Source organism: Mustela putorius, unplaced genomic scaffold (genome assembly GCF_011764305.1).
Source record: "Mustela putorius furo isolate JIRA1106 unplaced genomic scaffold, ASM1176430v1.1 tig00000056_pilon_pilon_pilon, whole genome shotgun sequence".
In the NCBI taxonomy this organism is placed as follows: Eukaryota; Metazoa; Chordata; class Mammalia; order Carnivora; family Mustelidae; genus Mustela; species Mustela putorius.
This window is the reverse complement of record NW_025421263.1, coordinates 6876567-6890771: the sequence shown is the minus strand read 5'-3', so window position 1 is coordinate 6890771 and position 14205 is coordinate 6876567. Positions and strand designations below refer to the sequence as shown.

Here is a 14205-nt window from a genome sequence, read left to right as displayed (position 1 = left end):
CTGCTTCAGTGGGTTTGACTGCTTCAGGTACCTAACATAAGTAGAATCATATGTACTTGTCCTTCTGTAACAAGCATATTTCAGTTAGCATAACATCCTCAACATTCATCAGTGTCACAGCATGACAGGATTTCCTTCTTTTTTTAAAGACTGAATATTATTCCACTGAGGAATATACTATACTTTCCTTATCCAAATATCCATCAGCGGACACTTAGGTTATTTCCACTTCTTGGCTATTATGAATAACGCTGTAATAAACATGGTAGTGAAAATATCTCTTTGGGATTCCAATTTCAGTTCATTTAAATGTCCTAAAGTGGGATTGCTAGATCATGTGGAAGTTCTATTATAAACTTTTTCAGAAAAGTGCCTATTTTTTCCAATAAAGGATGCCTCATTTTGCATTCCCACCAATACACAAGGGTTTCAATTTCTGACATTTTTATTTTTTTGTTACCTATTATTTTTTTCTAATGGCCCTGCCAACTGCTGTGAGGCAATACTCATTGAGGTTTTGATTTGTATTTCCCTGATGGTTAGTGGCGTTGAGTATCTTTTCATATACCATTGACCATTTGAGGTCTTTTTTTTTTTATAAACATATATTTTTATCCCCAGGGGTACAGGTCTGTGAATCACCAGGTTTACACATTTCACAGCACTCACCAAAGCACATACCTTCCCCAATGTCCATAATCCCACCCCCTTCTCCCAAACCCCCTCCCCCCAGCAACCCTCAGTTTGTTTTGTGAGATTAAGAGTCACTTATGGTTTGTCTCCCTCCCATTCCCATCTTGTTTCATTTATTATTCTCCTACCCACTTAAGCCCCCATGTTGCATCACCGCTTCCTCATATCAGGGAGATCATATGATAGTTGTCTTTCTCTGCTTGACTTATTTCGCTAAGCATGATACGCCAACAGACACATGAAAAAGTGCTCCATATCACTCGGCATCAGGGAAATACAAATCAAAACCACAATGAGATATCACCTCACACCAGTCAGAATGGCTAAAATCAACAAGTCAGGAAATGACAGATGCTGGCGAGGATGCGGAGAAAGGGGAACCCTCCTACACTGTTGGTGGGAATGCAAGCTGGTGCAGCCACTCTAGAAAACAGCATGGAGGTTCCTCAAAATGTTGAAAATAGAACTGCCCTATGACCCAGCAATTGCACTATTGGGTATTTACCCTAAAGATACAAACATAGTGATCCAAAGGGGCACGTGCACCCGAATGTTTATAGCAGCAATGTCCACAATAGCCAAACTATGGAAAGAACCTAGATGCCCATCAACAGATGAATGGATCAAGAAGATGTGGTATATATACACAATGGAATACTATGCAGCCATCAAAAGAAATGAAATCTTGCCATTTGCGACAACATTTGAGGTCTTTTTTGGAGAAATGTCAATCTCCTTTGCTAGTTAGTTTTTGTGGTTGTTTGTTTTTTTTTGTTTGTTTGTTGACAGACGGAGATCACAGAGAAGCAGGCAGAGAGAGAGGAGGAAGCAGGCTCCCTGCTGAGCAGAGAGCCCGATGCAGGGCTTGATCCCAGGACTCTGGGATCATGACCTGAGAGGAAGGCAGAGGCTTAACCCACTGAGCCACACAGGCACCCCTCCTTTGCTTGTTTTTTAAATGAGGTTAGTAGGCTTTTTTTTATTGAGTGTAAATGTCCCTTATATATTTCAGATGTTAGCCTTTTATCAGGTAACATGGTTTGAAGTATTTTCTCCAACTCCATACATGCCTTTTCATATTACTGATTTTTTTTTTTGCAGTATAAAAGCTTTTTAATTTGATGTAGACAAGTCTACTTGTCTATTTCATTGTTGCCTGTGCTTTTCGTGTCATAGCCAACAAATCTTAGCCAAGACCAAAGTGAAGCTTATCTGGTATATTTTCTTATAAAAGAGTTAAGTTTCAGATATTACTTTTCAATCTTTAATCAACTTTGAGTTGACTTTTGTGAATGGTATGAGATCTATTTCATTTGTCTGCATGTGAGTATCCAGTTATTCCAACATCATTTCCTGAGGAGATTGTCCTTTCCCCACTATGCAGTCTTGGATCATGTCAAAGATCACTTAACCATATATGCATGGATTTACTTCTGGGTTCTCTATTCTGTTCCATTGGTCTATAAATACATCTTTAGGCCAGTACCATAACTTTCTAATAGGTTTTGAAGTCAGGGAGTGTAAGGCTTGTTTCCATTTTTCCAGATTGTTTTACTTTTTCTTAATCTTTATGATTCCATATGGATTTTAGGATATTTTTTATATTCCTGAAAAAAAACAGTATTGGGATTTTGGAAGGGATTCCAGTGAATCTATAGATCATGGGGTAGTATAGACATTTTAACAACATTAAATCTTTCAATCAATGAACAAGGCATTCTTCCCATTTATTTGTGTCTTTAAATTCTTGCAGCAATCTTTTGGAGTTTTCAGTGAACACTTCTTTTGCCTCTTTGGCTTAGTTTACACTTAAGTATTTTATTCTTTTTGATGTTATTGTAAATTAGATTATTTTCTTAATTCCCTTTTAGGGTTTTTCATTGTTAGTGTATAGAAATGCAACTGGCTTTTTAATATTTTGCATCTTACAACTTTACTGAATTTATTGGGTGTTACAGTTTTTCTTGGGGGGGGTGGTATTGGGGTTAGTGGAATCCTTTGAGTTTCCTACATATTAGAACATGTAACCTCTGAACAAAGAAAATTTTACTTCTTTCCCAATTAGGTTGTCTTTTCTTTTTCTTGCCTAATTAGTATTGCTAGGATATCTTTACCATGCCAAATAAAAGTGGCAATAAGTTAGCATCCCTGTCTTCTTCTTCCTAATTTAGAAGAAAAGCTTTCTTCATTTTGATGTCGGCTGTGGGCTTCAAATGTGAACTCTATTATGTTGAGGTAATTTAATTCTCTTCCTAGTTTATTATTTTTATCATTGAAGGATGCTCAATTTTGTAAAGTGCTTTTTCTGGATCTATTTTGATTATCATAAAATTTTTATTCTTCATTCTATAATTGTGGTGTATCACATTGATTTTTTTTCGTAGATTGAAATATCCTTACATTTCAGAGATAACTCCCCCTTGGTCATGGTCATTTATGATCTTTTAATGTGCTGTTGAGTTTGGCTTAATGGTATTTTGCTGAAAATTTTTGTATCTCTATTTCTCAGGGCTATTGATCTCTAGTTTTCTTTTCTTACAATGTCTTTTTCTGGCTTGGTATCAGGTAAATGTTGACCTTATAAAATTAATTCAGAACTGTTCCCTCCTCTTCTATTTTTTGGAAGAATATGAAAATGAGTATCATTAATTCTTCTTTAAATATTTGGTAGAATTCTCCAGTGAGCTCATAATCTCTTGCTCCTTTTGGTATTCTACTCTGTATCTTTTGGTTGGAAAGTTTAATCCATTTACATTTAAAGTTGCTAATAGGTTACTCCTATCATTTTGTGAATTGTTCTCTATCTTGTAGTTTTTTATTCATCTTTGCCTCTTTTGCTGCCTTTTTTTGTATTTCATTGGTTTTTTTTGTGGGTTTTTTTTTTTTGTAGTGATGCACTGATTACTTTCCTATTTCTTCATGTAACTTCTATAGGTTGTTTCTTTGTGGTTACCATGGAAGTTACATAAAACATGACCATAAAAAATTATTTTAGTCTTAGGAATTTCACTTCAGTTGCATTCAAAATCTACTCTTTTACTTCCCCCCTCATAATTTATATTATTGATGTCAAATTAATCTTTTCATATTGTGCATCAGTTAACATACTTCATATAGTTTAATTTCATATTTTTATATTTTAACCTCTATACCAGAATTTTAAAAGACTTAGGCAACACTGTTATTGTACTATGATATTCTGGGTTAGTCTATACATGTATCTTTTTCAATGAGTTCTGTACTTTCATAGGATTTTGTATTGATGTCTATCATCCTTTTATTTCAACTGAAAGGATTCCCTTTAACAGTTCTTGTAAGGCTATTTTATTGTTGATGATCTCTCTCAACTTTTGTTTATCTGAGAAAGTCTTTATCTTTTATTTCTGAAGGACAGTTTTGTCAGATACAGTGTTTTTGATTTGTAGTTTTCTTTATTTTCCTTCTTCTTTGAAAATATCCTCTCTCTTCTTCTGACCTACCAGGTTTCTGCTGATAAAGCTGCTAGTAATCTTATGGACACTCACATGAACCTGACAAGCCACATTTCTCCTGCTGTTTTAAAAAGTCCTTTTCTTTGCTACTTAACAATTAGGTTATTATGTTTTTTAGTATATACTGTTTTGAATCCTCCTTCTCAGAATTCCTAGTGTTTCATTAACTTATTTCTTCCCCCAGATTTGGGAAGTTTGGAGCCATAATGGCCTTATTTAAGCTTTCTTCTCCTTTCTCTCTCTTCCTTTTGTGACTCTCATAATGTGTATGTTAGTCCTTTTGAAAGCGCTTTAGACTTTCTTCACTCTTTGCTTCTTTTTTTCTTTTTTCTCCTCTATTTGTATAATTTCAAAAGACTTTTCTTAAATTTGATTATTTTTTTTCTTCTGCTTCATCAAGTATGACGTTGAATTCCTATGGTGAATTTTTCAATTTAGACACTGTATACTTCATTTCCAAAATCGATTTTTAAAAATATGTTTTCTTTGTTGAAATTCTGTTTATTCATGTATCATTTTCCTAAGCTCTTTGAACATTTTTGTGACAGTTACTTGGTATTCTTTATCAGATAATCCACATAATTCCTTTTCTTTTTCTTTTCTTTTCTTTTTTTCTTTCTTTCTTTCTTTTTTTTTTTTTTTTTTTTTTTTTTAGTGTCACTTTCTGGAGATTTTTTTTTCCTTTGATTGGGCCATATTTCTTTGTGTTTTTTTTTTTTAATGTGCCTTATAACTTTGCTTTGGGATCACACATTTTTAAAATAGCCACATTTTGCAGCCTTTATAGATTAGCTTCATGTAGGGAAAGATTTTGACCAATCAGCCTGGTTAAATATTCTGAAGTCTACTCAAACCTTTTCTGTAGAGGTTTATTCTTTGCACTTGTATGTGTAAATTTTCAATTAGAGGGACTTTTATCTTTTTTCAGGAGCTCATAATCTCTTGCTTCTTTTGGTATCTGTATGCAGTACTGCTGGTTCTCTGGAGCTGGCATAACCACTCAGATCTCTTTCGTTCCTTGTGGCCCATGCTTGTAGAGTATGTTGGTTCCATCAGTACTCCATGTCAGGCAAGACAAAGACCAGTCATGTGGGTACTTCACCAAAAGTCTGGAACACTGGATGCATGTTCCACTCCTCTCTTCTGTCTTCCAAAGGAGTGGCTACCAAGCTATTTTGGTTTCTGTTTCCTGTACCACAAGTAACATCAGCACAAGAAGCCCAAAAAGCAGAAGCAAGCAATTCCTCCCAAGTGTGGTACACTGTGCCAAGGAAGATTATGGTGAATGCCATGAATTTTCCCACAGAGTTTGACATGACTAGTTTCATACTCATTTGGTTTACAGGAGCCCTTTTCCTTACTTCTGGATTTCTCACAAATAAAACTGGTCAATGGTGTGTTGTTTAGACAGTGTCTCCTGTGGGACAAAGATGGTCTGGGGCTTCCTATTTCATCATCTTATTGACATCACTCCCTTGACCCTTTCTCTGTTTCTTAAAATGAAATCCTAAATATTGTTTTTTGGGACTGTGACAACATTCGATTTTTCCAGTTACCATTTTATTTCTAAACTGCTTTTTCCCTGTGAAAATAAGCAGCCAACTGTACTAGCAATCTGTTTGTTGGTAATCATTCAATATGATCTGGAGCAATATGATACGCTGGAAATAGGAATTCTACATTACTTTAGCATCAAGTTTTCCTTCAAATATCAAAAGTCTAATTAAAGAACTCTCAAAACTTTATTAACAGTATTTATACTTAGTTCAGATTTTGATTCCAATGTATTTAAATGATTGCACAATTCCAGTTTTCTTCTCTACAAAACTCTTGAGACTGCATTAATTACTATGGCAACTAGTATGAATACCACACTAGGTTCTTTTACTAAACAATGATTCTCTATTTAAGCATAAAAATAAAGTGCAGCCAACATGATGTCATCTAAGGTACCTCTACAGGTTTATACTGATACTGATTTTCTCTGAGGCATCTAAACAGGAATTTGGGGAATGTTTTGAGATGAAAGATTAGTTTTGAAATTTATCCACTGTTTAAACATTTTCTGCTAGAAAAAAATGACCTCATAATTTGATGGTGGTGAGAAAGGAGTACTTTCGATTTAAATATGGACAATAAAGAAAGCCTCTATAATCTGATTTGGGTCAAATTATTAATCCAGTGGATAACAACGAGCTCTAATTTCCCCTCTGTATCATAAGAGTGGTCTCTATGTGAAGTGATCAGATGGAGTGCGCACTAAATTTGCTGAACATTGCTATGGAAAGAGGTGAATGTAACATAGTTACTTTAGAAGAAACTACAACTTTGCAGAATAATCATAATTCAGCAAATAGACACATTCTTTACTATTTTTTTCCTCCCATAGCACTTTGAGCACAGAAAACATGGTTCAGTGTAGTCTCTCATGCATTTATTTATATCCTACAAATTTCGGAACTACTGACTACACTGCAAGGTCTTTAAATAGGACACTAATTTTTAAAAGAAACATTGGACATTTTGACCTTTCTTACACTGTTAAACCAGTTACATTCGCTGAACTGAAAGAACACAAGCTTTCTCAGCAGCTTAGACTAAATGTATTCTTAAAGTCTTTGAGAATTAAAGAATTCTTAAAGTCTTTACTGTTCCCAGACGTTTTGTGTAATAGAGGGAAAATTTTAAATATCAGAGAAAAAAAAAAGCTCACAACCAGAAAAGAAATGACTTCAACTTGTTACGGGTCATCTAGAGAAGGCTTAAACATGCAAAGCTGTCAGCTATGCAGATGGTTAAACAACGATCAGGCTCCCCCAAGATATTTAAGAAGAAAAATCTCTAATAATATGACAAACCATGCCATGAGTGACCTACAACATATCCATAAAGTGTTTATTGCTAATTTATTCACATTCAACTCTTATTTAATACTAAGAATTTTAGAAAACATTAAATATTTCAGCATGAGTGAAAGGTCTATAGAGAGTCTAGTTTGATATTAGCAGCTACATATATGTGTATGTGTATATATATATATGTATACACACCCATATACAAATAGGGATATACCCATTTCATTTCTAAAATATTGAAATATATATATGCATTAATATATAGAAAGTTAGAATCATACATATATTCATATATAGAGAGCTAGAAGTATGTATTGTATATATATATATATATGTACATATATACCCAAAAGTATATATGCATATGTGTGTACACACACACACCCACACACACATATATACATATTTCTACCTGCATAGAAATAGGGGATATGTTAGAAACTGCAGTAGACAAGTCATTAGTTAGATGTAATGAAATAAGGATGGTGAACCACCACAGATTAGTGAAATCTGTTCTATAAAATATCAATAAAGAAATTATACTATTTTATTGCTAAACACAAGCAATAAATGAAACAAAACATAACTTTAATGAAATAACATTTAATATATCTCCATAAGAAAGTTGTTATAAAAGCTTAAATATTTTCATTTGTAAACATAGTTTAATCAAAGTTTTTTTTTTTTTTTTAAGATTTTATTTATTTACTTGAGAGGGAGAAAGAGAGAGAGAGCATGGGCAGGAGAAAGGGCAGAAGGAGAAACAGACTCTCTGCTGAGCAGGGAGTCAGATGTGATACAGGAAATCTGGGATCAGGACCTGAGTTGAAAACAGAGGCTTAACTGACAGCCATCCAGACACTCCTCAATCCAAGTTTTCATATGTAAATATAAGTACATGTATTTAAGTCACAGAAGAAGATGAAAAAGTTTATAGCCTTTTAAAGATAATTTAGGGTCCCTGGGCGGCTCAGTCAGTTAAGAAACTGACTCTTAGTTTTGGCTGAGTTCATGATCTCAGTGTTGTGAGATTCTGCACTAGGCATGGAGCCTGCTTAAGATTCTCTCTCTCCCTCTCATTCTGTCCCTTCTGGCACCTCTTTCTCCCTCTATAAATAAATAAATAAATAAATAAATAAATAAAACTTAAAAATAGTAGAATAAAAATATAATGTAGATTACTGTACTTCTCTGGTTATTGTGATTATTTGTGGTATGTCATATATATATATATATATATATATGAGTCATGTCATATGGTAATAAATCATATATATTTTTGTATATGAAGATTTATATATGTATATGAAAGAAAAATTTCAAACTAGTCCTTCATATATTTCTTACTCAAATAAGAAATATATGCATTCATACTATTTATATGTTATATACTATTTATATATTATATATCACATATAATATTATATATATATTTATATATTATATATCATTTATACAATCTATATATTATATATAATATTATATATATTTATATATTATATATCATTTATACAATCTATAAGTTCTATAAAAGTCTATAATGCTAGGTAACAACAGTATAGTTTCATGAATTATCAGACTATGTCTTCTGAGAACACAATAATTAACTTCATTAAATGAGAAGAATGGTTTTATTTTGACAATGTTCTAGAATCTTTTTCTTCCAAAGTCAGAATAATTAAAGTAGAGCACTTATTCAGACAATATACCCCATCCCTCATCCTTCCAGAGAAAACCAGAGGGAATAAACAGATTGCAGTCTGGGGATTTAGCATAGGCATGGAATACTTCTAATCTGCAAGTAATAATTGTGTTTCAGGGATTGACTGGTCAATGGCAGGTCTATTTATAAAGCCATTTCCTATCCCCAAACCTACATTTCTATCAGAACCTAGTACATCTAGGTCCTTTAAAACTATTTTCTACTCAGACTCATCTAATTCAAGATGTGTCCTCCTTTATTGAGAGAACATATTATCAAAATGTGAAAGTCTAAAAATAGTGGTTTATAATTGAAAACCTAATTCTTTCTTAATTATAGGTACGCTACAGTGGCACTATAATTAGAGATGATCAGTGCTCCAAAATGAGTCAGACTTTATCAGTCACTCTGTACAAGGATTTACATGAGTTTCATAGCAGAAAACCCTGGAAAATGAAGATGCAGGATCTTTTTATTCCTACCTCTTGATGGTACAAGATTGCCCTTCATTTATTGTCTCTCTCTAATAGAACTTTGTAAATACTTCATTCATATTTGTTTTACCCATTATCTTTGATATTAAGTTAGAAAATTTACAGCTGAAATTGGAATTCTGAAGCTAATGCACACTTACTGACTTTACTAAATCAATATTATTATAACACAGTTTATTAAATTATTTAACTGAAATCTGAAAATACTTTAGATTTAAGTTGGGTAAGTCATAGCATCTTAGGACAAAACAGATAGGTCCCTATAAAGGATGAAATATTTATCTTATAATTTTAAATAATGTGCTTTCATCCCAACAAAAAGATATGCTTTTAGGAAACATTTGTTATGTTCAAACAAAAGACAACAAGTTATTTTTCATTCTTTAGCTAGTTACATATCTTTAAAATTTAGAAAATGACCTGGCTTCTTAAATCAATTTCTCCAATGACCAAATCCAAAGCTCTTACTGTGTTAAAAACAACAGCAACAACAACAACAATAACAAAAACTGGCTTTATAAACTCTTGGACAATAGAAAAATTTTAATAATATAAATAATAAAATCCCTAGTCAAAAACAGAAGAAAAAGTCTTCAATGAAGCCAAATTAAGCTGTATTAGAAAACATAAGATCACTGTCAGAACTTTAAATATTAGCAAATGATAAGAATGGCAAATATTTTTCTTCCTCTCGTAATTAGCTTTCTTAGGTCTGCAAGTAAGCACAACAGATGGCCATGGAAGAATGCATACAATACATGTCTTCAGTCTAACTTCAGCCCATTCCATCTATATTCCCTTTCCTGACAGACTGGGCACCATGATAATCAATCTGGCAGCTTTCGTTCTGTCCTAAATCCACCTTACAGGAGCCCCAGGCATGCCTAGAGCTAAATGACAGTTGAGAGAGGATGACCCGAGATGGGTGGTGAATGCTAAGTTTAGGAATAGCAGCAAGAATTTCCCATGTAACATTTTCCACCAGAAGTTTAGAAATTCACCAGACTACAGCTATTAAGACAATCTGTAATATACCTGAGGATTTGAGGGAAAGAATGTTAGTGAAAACCAATATTTTGCTTTTATAATGTCTATGAGATAGCTTCAACATTATCTAATACATTTTTAATAACACTTTAAAGAGAAATTCTTTTTTTGGAAGAGGAAACCCTTAGTCAATCTCCATACTCTATGGCAGTAAACGTTATGTGAAAAGGTAGGCATGATGAGTACAGCTGGAAAGTCACAGTATCCCAAAAATATTTTTGGGAGTCCAAAGCAAAAATAAGATTGTCCTCACTATTATCATCATGGCATCTAATTATCACACATTAATACGGTTAGCAAAATTATTCAAAATTACTCATGATTTAGCAGCACCCTTTTTATTGAACCCACCTTTTAGAAACAAACCTTTTTTTAAATTAATTTTTTATTTTATTTATTTATTTATTTTATTTTTTTAATTAATTTTTAATTTTTATAAACATATATTTTTATCCCCAGGGGTACCGGTCTGTGAATCACCAGGTTTACACACTTCACAGCACTCACCAAAGCACATACCCTCCCCAATGTCCATAATCCCACCCCCTTCTCCCAAACCCCCTCCCCCAGCAACCCTCAGTTTGTTTTGTGAGATTAAGAGTCACTTATGGTTTGTCTCCCTCCCAATCCCATCTTGTTTCATTTATTCTTCTCCTACCCACTTAAGCCCCCATCTTGCCATTTGCGACAACATGGATGGAACTAGAGCGTATCATGCTTAGTGAAATAAGTCAAGTAGAAACAAACCTTTTGTATACATAATTTCTCAAATTATAACCAGGTCATACATGTCAATGGAAAAATTAACATGACAAACTCCTATCACTCTGGTGATGCGTGCTGTTGATGTAGTGATGTTAGCTTCTCTTTCCTGAGAATCAATATTAATAAATAGTGTGGCTGTTAAGTACTTTTGAGGCCACAATCTTCTTTCTCTAGATATGGAGAAGCTAACTACAGTGTTGCATGCACTGAGACCTAACCAAAGTTGATTCATCAAGAGTTCCTTTTGAAGGTATGTGGAAAGGAAGTGTGAAGCCCTGCCCGAGTTTCTACCATTATAATTCTCCAATGCCACACAAGGATATAAACCTATAAACAAGGATATAACCTACACTGAGCATGGGCACAGCAAAATAAACCCAGAGATCTTTATTAGCAGGTGAAAACAGGATATTGAAAGAACCCTAGAGGTTTAGGTGAAAACCTCAGCACACTTACCAGCTGCCTAAATTTGGCCAAGTCCACAAAATTATCTGAGCTTTAGCTTAATAATACATGGTATGCAAATAAAAATCATTGTTTTGATTATCAAGCAGATGTATTGTGAGATTCAAAAAGCTAATGGGATAAAGAAGATGTGGTATATACACATCATGGAATACTATTCAGCCATGAGAATGAGATTACGCCATTTCTAACAACACAGATAGGGAGGGAATAATGCCAAGTGGAATAAGGCAGACAGAGAAAGACAAATACCATATGAATTCACTTAGAGGTGGAATTTCAGAAACAAAACTAACAAACAAAAAAACCCTAACTCGGGCGCCTGGGTGGCTCAGTGGGTTAAGCCGCTGCCTTCAGCTCAGGTCATGATCTCAGGGTCCTGGGATCGAGTCCCGCATCGGGCTCTCTGCTCAGCAGGGAGTCTGCTTCCTCCTCTCTCTCTCTCTGCCTGCCTCTCTGCCTACTTGTGATCTCTCTCTGTCAAATAAATAAATAAAATCTTTAAAAAAAAAAAAAAAAAAAAAAAAAAAACCCTAACTCTTAAATACAGAGAACAATCTGGTGGTTGTGGGGGTGGGGCAGAGATGGGTAAAGTAGATAAAGGGGATTAAGAGTCCACTTAATGTACTGAATAATGTGTAGAATTGTTGAATCATTATATTGTACACCTGAAACTCATAAAACTGAGTTATGAGCACTGAGTAATATATAGAATTGTTGAATCACTTTGTTGTACCCCTGAAACTAATATAGTACTGTATGTTAATTATACTTTAATAAATAAATAAGCAAAGAGATAATGCATATGAAACTGCTTGGGAAAACTATGATAATAAAAGGTATCAGTTTACCTAATTACTCACTATCACTTCCCTATTACTCTAGGAAGGGTAAGCTCCACAGTCTTATATTGGCAAATGGCACACCACAAATTATGCTGGCAAGGGTCCATACGTATACATGAACATACTGCATACTGGAATCATGGTCTTCATGGAGTTAGTGTACCGAAACACAAGAGTAACGGCATTCTTTTCCCAGAGTCATCTAGTCTTTTCATCTTGTCTACTGGGGAACTTGTGTGTACCAATCATAAAATCTTGACATATTGATAATTACATATATGTTTCTATGACTGAGTTAAGGAACATGGCAAAGCTCTGGAAATGTGTATGTACAGTTGTGAGGAGTACCTGGAACCACTGCGGTGCAAACAATATATGTATACTAATCTGTAAGATAATATCTGGAAACAAGATTGTTTTAATCAACATTAAGTAACACTAAGGAAACCATGATATAGCAGGTACCTTATTTCATTTACTTCAAAAGGAAGAATATGAATAAAGTATATAGATAAAATAAATGCAAGTCCTACTGGAATACAAGTAATAAAAACTGCTTCAAAATACACTTCTAATTGAGAACCATGCAATATTCTAATTTATTTTAATAGATCCAGTGTTATGATAAAACTAAAACACTGTGCTACTTTAAGAGTATTTATATACATATTACATATATGCTCATAGATGAAAGCAATTTGTCATTAGTAGCAAATCTGTATTATAACATTCATATATAGAACTGCATTAAAGTCAAAGCAGTTGCTGATAGATCAACCATACTTCTGTGCTTAAATTGCAGTGCTTAAAGAAAGCATCAAGATCCTGTACTCCCAGGGCATCTGGGTGGCTCAGTCATTAAGCATCTGCCTTCAGCTTGGGTCATGATCCCAGGGTCCTGGGATCGAGCCCCACATTGGGCTCTCTGCCCGTTGGGAAGCCTGCTTCTCCCTCTCCCACTCCCCCTGCTTGTGTTCCCTCTCTGGCTGTCTCTCTCTATCAAATAAATAAATAAAATCTTAAAAAAAAAAAAAAGATCCTGCCCTCCCTACATGTAGCCAGGTTATTATCTATTATCAGCTGTGGTTCGCCCCTACACACATATACATGCGCACGCACGTGCACACACACACACGCACACACTTGTTCTCTTATTTCACTCAACTGAAGTTAGTTGGAAAAGATACCAGAGGCAATGTAGATAAAACGGTTTTCAAATTATACTCTACTACTTCAGCTGATGCTAATCTTAATTCTGGAACGGCCTAGATCTCACTCAAGCAAATTCATATGCATTCAAAGATTTTGTTAGATTATCAGAAACTATCATATGTTATATACATTGGCTTAAAACCTAAGTTTATCAGCTGTATTAAACATTTTAATAGAACAACTTCTTATAGAGAGAAAATAGTAATGAAAGAAAATTGTATGGCCATGAGATTATTGGACTTGTCCTATATATAAATACCATATGGTCACAATTTTTTTGAAAAATAGAATATATTTAATAGACATGTTATAATTATGATATCCATTTAGATCTTTGTTAGTTTTTTTCTTGGAGAGTTTGAAAAAATACAGAATTTTCACACATTTCTATAATCTATCTAATTAACATATCAGAATTAACATAACTGATTTGAAAGTGAGTTTTCAACTGTAAACTATGTAAAATATATGACAGCTATCTTATTTGAAATTAAAAAATTCTGCTTCAAAAATAATAACAATCTAAACTTATTTATAGTTTGCTTCAATTTTGTTCCAAAAGAACAACCTTTATAAAACTATAATTCTGCTATAATGTTGTGTGCTTCTCCTAAGGAGATAGGTATGACAAAATAG

At 33.7% G+C, this 14205-nt stretch overlaps 1 protein-coding gene across 5 annotated transcripts in view; it reads right to left on the bottom strand.

The window, feature by feature from the left end:
- Positions 1–14205, bottom strand: part of GRIA2 (glutamate ionotropic receptor AMPA type subunit 2) — a 158364-nt gene that overhangs the window by 23324 nt on the left and 120835 nt on the right. The gene's annotated exons all lie outside the window — the stretch shown is intronic.